The sequence below is a fragment of the Pelophylax lessonae genome (assembly GCF_965119305.1).
Source record: "Pelophylax lessonae genome assembly, chromosome: 13".
NCBI classification, from domain to species: Eukaryota; Metazoa; Chordata; class Amphibia; order Anura; family Ranidae; genus Pelophylax; species Pelophylax lessonae.
This window is the reverse complement of record NC_138780.1, coordinates 170,736,312-170,750,389: the sequence shown is the minus strand read 5'-3', so window position 1 is coordinate 170,750,389 and position 14,078 is coordinate 170,736,312.

The following is a 14,078-nucleotide window of genomic DNA, read 5'->3' as shown; positions in this document are numbered from 1 at the left end:
AACGCTCATGTCATCCGTTACTTTTATAACAGAGTTTTGCATCAGGACAATCTGCCTCCATGATATAAATTTACAATGAAATGTTGGGATGATCAGCCAGCGCTCTGCTTGACACTCACAAGGAGAGTTTAGAAAATTCTGAAACCATCCAAGTTTGAGAAGAGTAATAAACATATAGAAAAATAAGCGTAACCTATTGGCCATCATCCATGATTGCGTAAATAACAAAAAAGAAAAGAAGAGATTGGATTTTTGAGGCTACGAAAGGAGGGATGATCACAATTGTATGAAATATAAACTTTTTATTACATCCAAAAAAGGTTAAAAAGTAATTTGCATAAGACAAAAACAATATAAGTTTAAAAAGAATATTCCTAGTTAGAATATTAACCACTTAACCCCCGGAAGATTTTACCCCCTTCCTGACCAGGGCCTATTTTGCGATTCGGCACTGCGTGAATTTAACGGACAATTGCGCGGTCGTGCGACGCTGTACCTAAACGAATTTGACGTCCTTTTTTTCCCACAAACAGAGCTTTCTTTTGGTGGTATTTGATCACCTGTGTGATTTTTTGATCATGCGCTATAAACAAAAAAATAGCGACAATTTTGCAAAAATAACAATATTTTTCACATTTTTTTATATGAAATTCCCAAAAAAAAAATTTTAAATCAAAATTTTTTAACATTTTTGGCCAATTTGTTTTCTGCTACCTATGTTTGGTAAAAAAAATCGCAATAAGCGTATTTTGATTGGTTTGCGCAAAAGTTATTGCGTTTACTAACTAAGGGAAAGATATTTGTAATTTTTGTTGTTTTTTTTTAACGAGTAATGGCGGCAATCTGTGATTTTGTTTGCGGTACTGCGACATTGCGGCGGACAGATCGGACCCTTGACTGACATTTTTGACACTTTTGGGGGTACCAGTGACATTACTACAGTAATCAGTGCTATAAGCATATATATGCACTGTTATTGTAAAAATGACACTGGCAGGGAAGGGGTTAACTTTATTGGAGAAGGAGGGGTTAAGTTTGTCCCTAGGGGCGTGCTTCTAACTGTTATGGGATGTGGCTAGCGGTGTAACTACAGAGATATATACGATCCTGCATAGCAGGACCGTATGATCTCTGCACTTACACAGGGGAGAATGACAAGCGGCTTTGTTTACATTAGCCGCCTGCCTTTCTCCCTCTGTAACGGACGATCGCGAGTGACTGGCGGACATCGGGTCCGCCGGGCACACGCGCGGGGGTGTCCGTGAACGAGTGGGGGCGGGAGCGCCCCCTATTGGCTCGCAGGCGAGTGACGTACCCATTTTGCCTGCACGGGGCTGACCGCCGCAGTAAATGTACTTGCGGAGGTCGGCAAGCGGTTAATAGATACAAGAAGTGCCAAGTATGTACTGTAGGTCTTCAAAGCCAACGCGTTTCACCACAAGCTTCTTCAGGGCTATATAGACTTTACATTACTTATCTGATAACTGCATGTGCAAGGAAAAATCTTCTCTGGGGGAGGAGCCGGGACCATATACTAGAGCGACCATCTATTCAAGAACTATATATATAGGCAGCCACTGCACTGTAAAGCCTAGAGGACATTTAGATAGGCATACATTCTTCCTCTGTTGTATTTGACTCCAAATTCAGCAAATGATATCCCAGGAATATTCCCTACACTTAACAAGCAGGGTGTAACCTCTTGGTCGCTCCATTGTTGTGCGACAAAATAATACTGCATTGGGGTGCCATTAGGAATGGATGGCACCCGAACACGTGTCACATGTTTTGACGCAATTTTAGCGTGATTTGGAATAAAATATAAATATATAATTATGTAAGACGCTCATGTCATCCGTTACTTTTGTTAAGTTTTGAACCAGGACAATCTGCCTCCATAATATAAATTTACAATGAAATGTTGGGATGATCAGCCAGCGCTCTGCTTGATACTCACAAGGAGAGTTTAGAATATTGTGAAACCATCCAAGTTTGAGAAGAGTAATAAACATCTCAGCGGTCTCCAGCAGCTTGGACACAACTGCACAATGCAGATAAGACTGCATTTCCCTGCTGTTATCAAAGTGAGAACGGAGAATCACATTATAATGAGGTTATACAGATGTCACTTCGCCTGTATAATCCCATCCTTATTTATTGAAGCGTTATAATTGGCCAGCAGGGGTGGACGTAGATCGCGGCCTGTGAATAGGAACTGTTTGGGCCCCCTTTGATGTTCGTCATTGAAGCTTCACGTATGCGCCTGCTATCATGTCATGTTGCCACTTGGCCAGAGTCTGTCTCGGTCGGGGAGCTTGCAATATGGCGTGCTTGTACGTGCTGCTACCCAGGTTTCATGCCATGTTTCATTGGCAGTAGAAGTTCCATTGGCATCCAGTGACGAGTAAATCTCAGAAAATACAATTTGAAAAGGCTTTGTTTCATTCCATGGATATTCGCGATCAGCCCATTGCTGGCCCACTTAGAAAATCCAGTTGCTAATTGGCTTATTAACCCCTTCGCGCCTACGGAACGTAAGTATGCGGCCTCAGCTTAAGGGGTTGTACCAGGGTTATGCCTGCAGCTAGAGGCATCATCCAGGTACTGGCTGTCATTACAAGGAGCAGGAGGGGACCCCCTCCTCCAGCTGCCTTCAGCGGCTTACCCGGGTCTCCCGTCCCATCGAGAGACCCGAGCTACAACAAGCCAGCATGTTGGAGTTGGAGTCCCGAAAAAAGCCAAATTCGGCTGTGATTAGGTCTCTGATGTAAAAACCCAGAAGTGATGTCATGACATCACTTCTGGGTACTGGAGCCTTGAAGGCGCCAGATTTAAAAAAAATGAAAGCATTCAAAACAGCAAAATTTAAATGCTTCTAAGTTCAGAGAAGGGGTTTGGGGTCTATTAGACCCCCGATCCCTCCATAAAGAGCACCTGTCCCTGCCTATTACTGTCACAATGGATGTTTACATTCCTTGTGACAGCAATAAAAGTGATCAAAAAAAAATGTTTTTTTCAAAGAATAGTGTAAAAATAAAAAAATAAATAAAATAAAATCATTAACCACTAATGGACTGCCCACCACAGTTTTACGCCAGTACATTGACGTTAAATAGCGGGTTATGGCAGCAGATAGCTACCATAACCCCAGTATTTTTTTGTGGGCGGTCTGCTTTAACATAAGGGTGGTCCCAGCAGCGCATTTGCCGCAGGATGACTCTTATGGGCGGCAGGAGAGGTGCCCCCCCCTCCCACCGCTTCCCAGTCGATTGGCCCGCTTACCGGACCTGCCGGTAGTGGGGGAAAACTATCCGGTCTGCTTTCCCCTCAGGCAGGAAGTGTTAAGGCATCAAGGTGCTGAGAGCTTGGATACATCTGCGAGGGAGAGGATTCCCCCCTGTGGCCACACGTCTATTAAGCGAGACTTCCCTTGTTGGCCTAATGCCCCAATCCTACTACTGGTGAAGCCGGGGGGTGAAATCCAGTGTAGCACTGCCCCCTTGAGGACTGCTGGATTTCACACTTATGGGCCCCCCTGGGTTACTAATAGCAAATTTGTCATTCACAGTTTATCACTTTACTTCTTGGCTCAGTCAAAAATCCGTCCAGGGGTATGTAGTTGTTTTGTATTTTATTTTATAAATTAGGGATGGCAGAAGGCAATAGTGGGATACTCCAGATTAACTATTCACAAAATGGAGGACTCCTAACTCTCCGTACAGCCTGGCTGTTAATCCACCTTGCCACTTAGGTGGATTTAGGGTTGACTCTCTTTCCAGGAGACTTGATAAACTACAGTAAATTATCTTCAGGACACTCTCCTATTATCCTCTTTCTTAAAAGCCGACACCCGTCCGCTGACTATCCTACTCCTGGGGTGGCCCCCCTCAGGTCAGGCCCCCTTGACATGATCCCCTGTACTCACGATACTGTTTTTCCAGGGTCCTCTGGGCTCAGCTCCATTCCTCTGGCCCTCGGGATGACCCCCTGAGGCCACACGCCACTGCTACAGAGGAGGAGGCAGCTGCCACCCTCCCCCTGGGACTCTGCTCACCACCCAAAGACCCCGCAGCCCATGTGCTCCTGGCTTTTATACGGTATCCCACAATGCACCGAGGCAATCTGTCTCTGCCAATCACCAGGACTGTATCGAAGCCTATGTATCCATTGGGCAGGTTTCCTCTCACTGTCCAACATGCCTTCCTATTGGACTAGTGTGAAACACTCTCTTGACACAATGAATCACATACTGAACACACTGAGCAGACCTCACTAGCAGATCCTGCTCTCTGGTAGGCAACAATATAGATTTGCCTGCTTCTCCTCTGATAGTCAGACAGAGCAAAAAAAAAAACTATACTCTCCCACTAGCACCTACCTAGGAGGGTGCTACACCGAGTTGCCCATAGTGGGTGTCATAGTAGAAAGTAACTTCGCTACAGTTGTGGTGCAGAAGATGGCTCTGGTTTCTGTCAAAGTCGCGTAGATCGGGGGGGGGGGGGGGGGTTCTGTATGTCCTCAGGAAGCGAGGAGGTAAGCCAAGGGGCTGACGGAAGGGGAACAGGAACATCCTCCATCTCCATCGCTGCCCACTGCTTAGAGCCTCGGTTGCAATGCCAATCCACCACCCTCGAGAGATACACAGTATGTCAGGGAGGCCAATGCCCCCTCTGGTCTTAGGAAGCGATGATTTTATGCTTGGGGATTTGTGAGACCAAATTAAGTCTCTGAAGAGGGAATGAGTCATTTCTGACAAGTTTTCCTGACACAAAGAGAAAAAAGGTGACAGGGAGGGAGCTCCAGCATACAGACTGTGATTGACAACCTCCGCTCTGTTCCTGTGTGCTGTGTGGAGGGGGGCGTGTCCCTTTTCTCCAATCAACTCTCAGAGTTCTCCCCACTGAGCTCTGCAGAGTGTAACTTCAGCTCTCTGCTTTCTGAAAGCTTAGACAAGCTTTATAAATTTTGTACGAGAAAATAGAAGACTGCAGACAGGTACAACGTATGTAGCGGTCGATCACTAATTCACATGGCTTTGTAATCTCTGAGCCGGGATCTCAGTAGATGCTGATGCTGTCGAATGCCTGAACAAAGGTGGTGCTTTCATTCTGCCAAGAAAAGCAGATGAAGGCATTGTAAGAAGGAGTACTAGGATTTCTGGGAAAGTTAATAAATACCCAGAAGTGTGGAACATTCATTTAATTAACATGAAAAGTCATAACTGATGTTTTGATCCACTTTAATTCTGCAGTCACTTGTAGAGAAAAACACTTGTGAGGAAATGTTTCCCCATAAGGCCGGCTCCACATCTGCTTTCAATGACCCGGAGTGGAAGAATTGTGTAGATTGTTGTTCTCAATGTGTGGGAAGTGTTCCAGGGAAATGGTGTTTTATTTAGGACAGAGACTGGTGGAATGATGGGAAATGTGTTTTATCACCCAGCATAGGGAAGCAATAGAGCATTTTACAGCCCCGGCCGTCTATTAGGCTGCATAATTGCTTTCCTCAGTAAATATGACATTTTATGACGGACCAATAAATTGTTACAATGTTGTTTCCCCGGTGATGCCGAATCAGGACTGCAAAGGAGCAGCAGGAGGAATGACCTGTCAACGTGTTTGGATACTTAACCACTTCTGGATCTAAAGGTTTTGCCCCCTTAATGACCAGACCCTTGCAATTCAGTTCTGCATTACTTTAACTGACAATTGCGCGGTTGTGCGACGCTGTACCTAAATAAAATTGATAGATTTTTTTCCCCACAAATAGAGCTTTCTTTTGGTGGTATTTGATCACCTGTGCGGTTTTTATTTTTTGCGCTTTAACCACTTAGGCCCGGAAGATTTTACCCCCTTTCTGACCAGGGGGTTTTTTGCGATTTTTTTACTGCGTGATTTTAACGGACAATTGCGCGGTCGTGCGACGCTGTACCTAAACGAATTTGATGTCCTTTTTTTCCCACAAACAGAGCTTTCTTTTGGTGGTATTTGATCACCTGTGCGATTTTTTGATCATGCGCTATAAACAAAAAAAGAGCGTAAATTTTGCAAAAATAACAATATTTTTCACATTTTTTATATGAAATTCCCCCAAAAAAATGTAAAAATCTAATTTTTTAACATTTTTGGCCAATTTGTTTTATGCTACATATGTTTGGTAAAAAAAAATTGCAAAAAGCGTATTTTGATTGGTTTACGCAAAAGTTATTGCGCTTACTAACAAAGGGAAAGATTTTTGTCATTTTTGGTGTTTTTTTGTCATTTTTGGTGTTAACGAGTAATGGCGACGATCTGCGATTTTTTTGCGGTACTGCGACATTGCGGCGGACAGATCGGACCCTTGACTGACATTCTTGACACTTTTGGGGTTACCAGTGACATTACTGCAGTAATCAGTGCTATACATATGCACTGTTACTGTAAAAATGAAACTGGCAGGGAAGGGGTTAACTGTATTGGAGAGGGAGGGGTTAAGTGTGTCCCTAGGGGCGTGTTTCTAACTGTGATGGGACATGGCTACTAGTGTAAAAACAGAGATCAATGGTCCTACATAGTAGAACCGTCTGATCTCCATTTTTACATCAGGGAGAATGACAGGCGGCTTGTTTACATCAGCCGCCTGCATTTCTCCCTCTGCACCGACGATTGGCGAGTGGCCGGCGGACATCGGGTCCGCCGGTCACACGCACGGACTTCTTAGGGAACGAGCCGGGGCGGGAGCGCGCCTCAGCAGGCACGCACTCGCCCACTAATGGCTCACAAGCCGGTGACAGGCTAGTGACGTACATATACGTCACTTTGCCTGGCCGGGGCTGCCCGCCGCAGTATATGTACTTGCGGCGGTCGGCAAGTGGTAAAACAAAAGAAGAGCGACAATTCTGAAATAAAAAGAAAAAAAATATATTTTTCACTTTCTGCTATAGAACATTCCCCACAAAAAAATTTAAAAATCAAATATTTTCCTCAATTTAGGCCAATTTGTATTCTGCTACATATTTTTGGTAAAAAAAAAATCCCAATAAGCGTATTTTGATTGGTTTGCGCAAAAGTTATCATGTCTACTTTTACTAGTAATGGCGGCGATCTGTGACTTTTAGTGTGGCAGACAGATCGGACCCCTGACTGATATTTTTGACACTTTTGGGGGTACCAGTGACATTACTACAGTAATCAGTGCTAAAAATATGCACTGTTACTGTAAAATGACACTGGCACGGAAGGGGTTAACCCAGGGGTGATCAAAGGGATAAGTGTGAGCCTAGGGTGTGTTTTCTAACTGTGTGGGGGAGGGACTTGTGGAATCAACACAGAGACCTGTGATCCTAAATAGGAGGAACACAGGCGCTCTGTGTTCATTCCAGAGAGAACAACGGTCTGCTGTGTTTATAACAACTGACCATCGTTCTCTCTCAGCAGCAATCGCTGCGGCCGGATCCGTGGATCGGCTTCCCCGCTTCCTAATGGGGACGGGCGCACGCCTCCAGCGGGGCGCGCGTGCCCCCAGGAGCGCTCCCGCGACCCGCCGTACCTGTTGGCGCAGCTGGGCCAGCCTGCTGCAGTATATCTGCGCCGGGCGGTCAGCAAGTGGTTAAAGCGGTATTAAACTAAAAATGTCATATATTGCAGCTTACCAATCATCAGATGTTCGTTTTTGTTTTTAGGCTTTTCCCCCTCTGTTTTCACCTGGGAATCTGTACAGTAACACACCTCCTGTATTAGAGTGTCCCCAGTCTGGATAAAGGAGCACAGGAGGCACATATGGACAGCAGCATTGTCGCTCTTGGGGGGGGGGGGGGGGTTAAATGTATTCGAAGATTTAAAAACACTAACAGACTGAAACCAAACTCCAGCTCACACTTTTTTAATCAGTTAGGTCCCGTTCACACTTGTGCTATTTGTCATGCGATTTGGGACTGCAAAAATCGCATGACAAGTCGCTCTCCGTTATTTCCAATGAGCCCCATTCACATCTGTGCGACTTGAAGTCGCACCTGAATTCAAAGTAGTCCCTGCAATACTTTTGGCATGATTTTGATGCGTTTTGAGGAAAAGACATTATAAGCCGAGTCAAACTCACATCAAAATTGTGGCAAATCGCGGTAAAATCGTGCGACTTTGAAGTCACACATGTGTGAAAGGGGCCTTACAGCAAAAACTTTTGTTTGTCTTTTTTGTTTTGTTTTGTTATAAGGATTTTACATGAATAAATAAAAACTGGCCATTTTAAGCACCCCTGTCAGTAGTAAATGGTTTGTCTCATCTCTGTAAACTGATACATCTGGATGAGAGCTTGTTATTTTGCAGAACAACAGACTTACTGGCTGGATCACCAGATGAAAATAGAAGAAAAAAATAAAAACAAATGCAGCCGTTCCATCTAAGAATTGGTAAGCTACAATATAATTAAATGTTTGCTTTTGGGTTTAATGCTGCTTTAAAGTAGGTAACACGTTGCCGAGAAGGTATAGTGGACTCTTAGGCCTCATCCAAACCAGGGGATGCGTAAGCATTATGTGCCTTCACACCTGCCAAAATGCATGGTACCAGGTGTTGTGGTGCAACGCAATTTCAAAAATCATGCCGGCACCTTTGTTGCGTGTTTCTCATGCATAAGGCAGGCTGTTGAAATTAATGGGCTTCCCTAATGAGGACGTGTGGGAACACACATAGACAAACATTGGCTTCACTGACTTTGATTGACAGCAGTGGGAGCCGAGTCACTTGTGCAACATTGCTGAATCGAGATAGGGCTCGGGAAAGTATTAGGGGGGGCTGAGGGGGAATGCAGCACACAGAAGGCTTTTTATCTTAATGCATAGAATGCATTAAGATGAAAAAAACCTTCTGACTTTACAACCACTTTAAGAATAAATAGCACTTGCACGCATCCAAAAAAAGGACCATGTGTGAGCGGTGCCGGGAAAAATGCACAAATCTGCATGCATTCCCACTCTGTACCTGGTATGAATGAGACCTAAAACTCATGCTGCACCAAAGCGTATGGTACCATGCGTCTTGGGGGGGGGTTCATGAACATAAGGAATAATGGTCTGCAAAACGCCAGAGCATTTTTGTGCAGTGCAGGAAAATGCATAATTTTCCATGCATCACCACACCTGATGTGAACGTGCCCTCAGCGCAGGGGGACCCACTGCAAGGGTAGATTTTTTTTTTCTAAATATTACAGTCGGGCTTAACCACTTTACCACCGGAGGATTTTGCTGTCTTACGTCTGGGCCACTTTTTGCGATTCGGCACTGTGCGAATTTAACTGACAATTGTGCGGTCGTGCGACGCCGTACCCAAACGAAATTTACGTCCTTTTTTTTACCACAAATAGAGCTTTCTTTTGGTGGTATTTGATCACCTGTGCGATTTTTACTTTTTGCGATATAAACAAAAAAAGAGCTTTATTTTGAAAAAATAACAATATTTTTCACATCTTTTTATATGAAATTCCCCCCAAAAAAATGTAAAAATCAAAATTTTTTTTAATTTTTTGCCAATTTGTTTTCTGCTACCTATGTTTGGTAAAAAAAAATCACAATAAGCGTATTTTGATTGGTTTGCGCAAAAGTTATTGCGTCTACTAACTAAGGGAAAGATTTCTGTCGTTTTTGGTGTTTTTTTTTTAACGAGTAATGGCGGCGATCTGCGATTTTTTTTTTTGCGGGACTGCGACATTGCAGCGGACAGATCTGACCCTTGACTGACATTTTTGACACTTTTGGGGGTACCAGTGACATTACTACAGTAATCAGTGCTATACATATGCACTGTTACTGTAAAATTACACTGGCAGGGAAGGGGGTTAATTTTATTGGAGAGGGAGGGGTTAATAAATGCCTGGTGCTTACTGACATGTGTGGGGGGAGGTGACTGAGTGACACAGGGACAGATCGCATGTTCAGCTATGCTGAGCCCTGCAATCTGACTCTGTCTGTCACTTAGGAGATCCGCCCGCTTGTGTTTACTCAAGCGGGCGGATCTCCACACTCGATTCCCAGACGATCGGGGAAGAGCGGCGGTGATCACTGCCGCTCCTCCCCTGGCCCGACTCCCGCTGTGACTGAACACAGCGGGAGCGAGCCTCCGGTGGCGCGCGAGCGCCGCCCAGAAGGGGAGGAGTCCAGCGACGTAGTACTACGTCGCTGGACGGAATCGAGCCACTTTGCCGCAGTACAGTCAACGTGACTGGTCGGCAAGTGGTTAAAACATACAGTATCTAAAGCCAAAAATTATGGAGGTGTTAGAACCTCATCAGGTTTGTCTTTCTGTCCTTGTCCTCAGTTGGGATATTCACCATCTTCCTTCATTCCGGTGACCATTGTACCAGACAGAACAGGAAGAAATGGGAAATCCAAAATGTTACAGTGGTGACCAGAACAGAAGCATATGTAGCTGAGTTTAAATGCTCGCACAGATTCCGTGTGCTGGGATGACAGAACTCCTGCTCATGTAGAGAGTGACGTCATCCTGCGTTGGCCAAAGAAGATGGCCACATCCTGGCACCTCGAAGAAGCTGAGAATAAAACGCTGGTGCTGGCGAGGGACCTCAGACAGTTGAAGGGAAGGTATTGCAAGCTTTAGGCTGCATTCACACCTTCGCATTTCCAGGAACGTATGTTTTTGCCCACATTTCATAAACGCACAAAAAAGTGTGTCACGTATGTGGTGCCATTAATTGTTAATGGCACCCAAACAGACGCACATTTTGTCATACAAAAATCGGGCTACAAATGTGTCAAAACAAAACACCCAACAACTTTCCTGTGTTTGTCGTGCATTGGGCAGCCCATTCAAGTTCCACAAAAAATGCACACAAAAAAAAAACGCATACGCGTGAAGGGGCCTTAGTTTATGCTGGCCATACACAGATTTTATTTCAAACATTCATACAGAAATTCTGAATCATTTTTCCCTAGTTCATTCTATCTTGTCATCACAGCAACAGTCAGCTAGTTTTGTGCAAAAGCTCTTAAGGCTCCATTCACACTTGTGTAACTTGTCATGCGACTTTGTACACTAAAGTCGCATGACAAGCCACACCCCCATGTTTTCTAATGGCAACTGTTTAAATATATGTGACTTAAAGTTGCAGCGACTTTAAAAAAAGTTCCTGCACTACTTTGGTCCAACTTTCATGCGACTTGAGTGCCATAGACAGCAATGTAAACCCTCAAAAGTCATATGGAAGTCGCACCTGAATGTTATACATGCGACAGTTGTCCATTATCCTTGGTCAAAGCCAAAGTAGCATCCAAGCTGCACACAGCCAAAGTTGCGCGCCAAAGTCCCATGCCTTTTGGAGTCCTACAAGTATGAATGGAGCCTAAAATTTAGTCAAGAGCAGACTTGAATTGAACTCTGGGCCGATTAAATAAGTTTAATTACAATGTGTACGACTTTTTTGACCGGAAACCAGATTTACAGTTCGAATTTCACGTGTTCGAAAAAAATTTCCATTCTGCACTCTTAAATTTTCTCTTCACCGTGGTGGAAAAGCAACATTGATTTGACCCCACTAACCATTAGAAGAGGGGTCTTAACAAACTATGGCCCTCCAGTTGTTCCGGAACTACATTTCCCATCATGCCTAGTCATGTCTATGAATGTCAGAGTCTTACAATGCCTCATGGGATGTGTAGTTCCCCAACAGCTAGAGGGCCGTAGTTTGAGGATCCCTGCATTAGAACATCGAACAAGTGTTACAAAAATGAAAACTTTTGAGAAACTCTACTGGTGTATGACCAGCCTAACCACTTGCCGACCAGCCGCCGTAGTTTTACTTTACATGTACATCGCCTCGTGTATTAGTTAGTGTGGGCGCGCGCAATATCTGCCAGGCACCCGCGGTCGCTTCACGTGAAGACAGAACGGCGGTCTGCCGATGTAAGCTCAGCAGACCGCTGTTCTGTGAGTGATGAACACAGAGATTCTGTGTTCCTCCTATTTAGGAACACAAGTCTCTGTGTTCATCCAGTGAGCCCACCTCCCACACAGTTAGAAAGCACCCCCTAGGGACGCATTTAACCCTTTGATTGTTAACCCTTTCCATGCCAGTGTCATTAGTACAGTAACAGTGCAAATTTGTAGCATGGATTACTGTGGTAATGTCACTGGTCCCCCCAAAAGTGTTAAGCATGTCAGTTAGGGGTCCGATCTGTCCGCCGCAATGTCACAGTCCTGCTAAAAATCGCTGATCGCCGCTATTGCTAGGAAAAAAAATAAATAAAAAAAAATGAAATAAATCTTTCCACTTGTTTGTAGACGTGATAACTTTGCGCAAACCAATCAATATACACTTATTGGGATTTTTTTTTTTTTTGCCAAAAATATGTAGCAGAATACAAATTGGCCTAAAATGATGAAAAAATTAGATTTTTAAACTTTTTTTTTTGAGGTGCTTTAGGACCCCGTTCACACTGGGGCGACGCTACTTCCCGGGGCGACCTGTGAAGTCGCGGTGCGCTGCTCGCACCGCGACCTCGGAGCGGCCGGCACGGACTTCATATCATTGAAGTCAATGCAGTTCGCTCCAGGTCGCCCCAAAGAAGCTCCGGACCCTTTTTCTAAGTCTTTGTGTCGCTCCTATTAGAACGGGTCCACAGCTTCTCTATGGAAGGCGACCTACGGCGACCTGTCAGGCGACCAGGTCGCCTGACAGGTCGCCCCAGTGTGAACGGGCTCTAAATGTATTTACTTTTCTTCTTTATTTTACTTTTTTTTTATACACTGTCCCATTATTTATTTTTTTTATCACGTTTATTCCTATTACAAGGAATGTAAGCATCCATTAAAAAAAAAAAAAAAAAGCCCCCAGATCTCTAATTTACCTTTTTAACCACCTTGGCGGTAATCCCGAGCGTGACTCGGGGTGGATTTTTCATTGCAGGATCGGTAACCCCGAGTCACGCTCGGGGTGGATGTGCAGAGAGCGCAGCGGTGTTCTCTTACCTTATCCTGGCGATCCAGCGATGATCTCTCATTGCTGAGATCGCCAGCCGAGAGTCCCGCCGCTCCTCCGTCCTCCGTCGGTGTGATCACTTCCTAGTTCCGTTCCCTGCAGCAGCAATGCTGCATGGGAGCGGAACTAGGGAGGGAAATTAAAAAAAAATAAAAAAAAAACGTTGCACAAAACACATTTTATATTATATATATATATATATATATATATACATATATATATATATGCATATATATATACATATACATATATATATATGCATATATATATATATATATATATATATGCATATATATATATATATATATATATATATATATATGCGCATATATATATATATATATATATATACTGGTATATATATATATATATATATATATATATATATATATATATGCATATATATATATATATATATATATATATATATATGCACACACACACATATATATATATATAAAATTATATTATTGATTCAATTATAATTCATGCGTTATGTATTTTATATATATATATATATATATATATATATATGTGTGTATATATATATATATATATATATACACACACACACATATATCTATATATAATATATAATGCATGAATTATAATCTAATCAATAATATAATTTTATTATATATATTATATATTAAATAATAAAATAATATTATTGATTCGATTATAATTCATGCGTTTGTGTTTCAAATTTATCACATCTGGGATGTCTACTAGACTCTTGTTTTGGTCAGGTTTAAGTCAGTAATTACTAAGAATTGTAGGCCTATAATACATAACGCCAAAATTCCATGAAAACAATTGTACCGCTTTTGGTATATTATTCCTGACATAATCATACCGCCAGGGAGGTTAAAAGCAAAAGAAGGAAACTTTTTTTTTGCATTCTTACTTTAAAAAAAAAAAGTAAAATTATTTGTTTTGGCCCGAACACTGGAGGTGAAGTCAGATGTCGCTACGGTCCTCCAAGGGCATAGAAACGAGTGGCGGCCATCCTGGTCTCAGCCAACTTCCTGCCCAGCAAACGGCCGCATCGGACTGCTTCTGGGCTTTGATAGGCATCCCTCCCGCCGTTTCTAAAAGTGATCCTGTGGCAA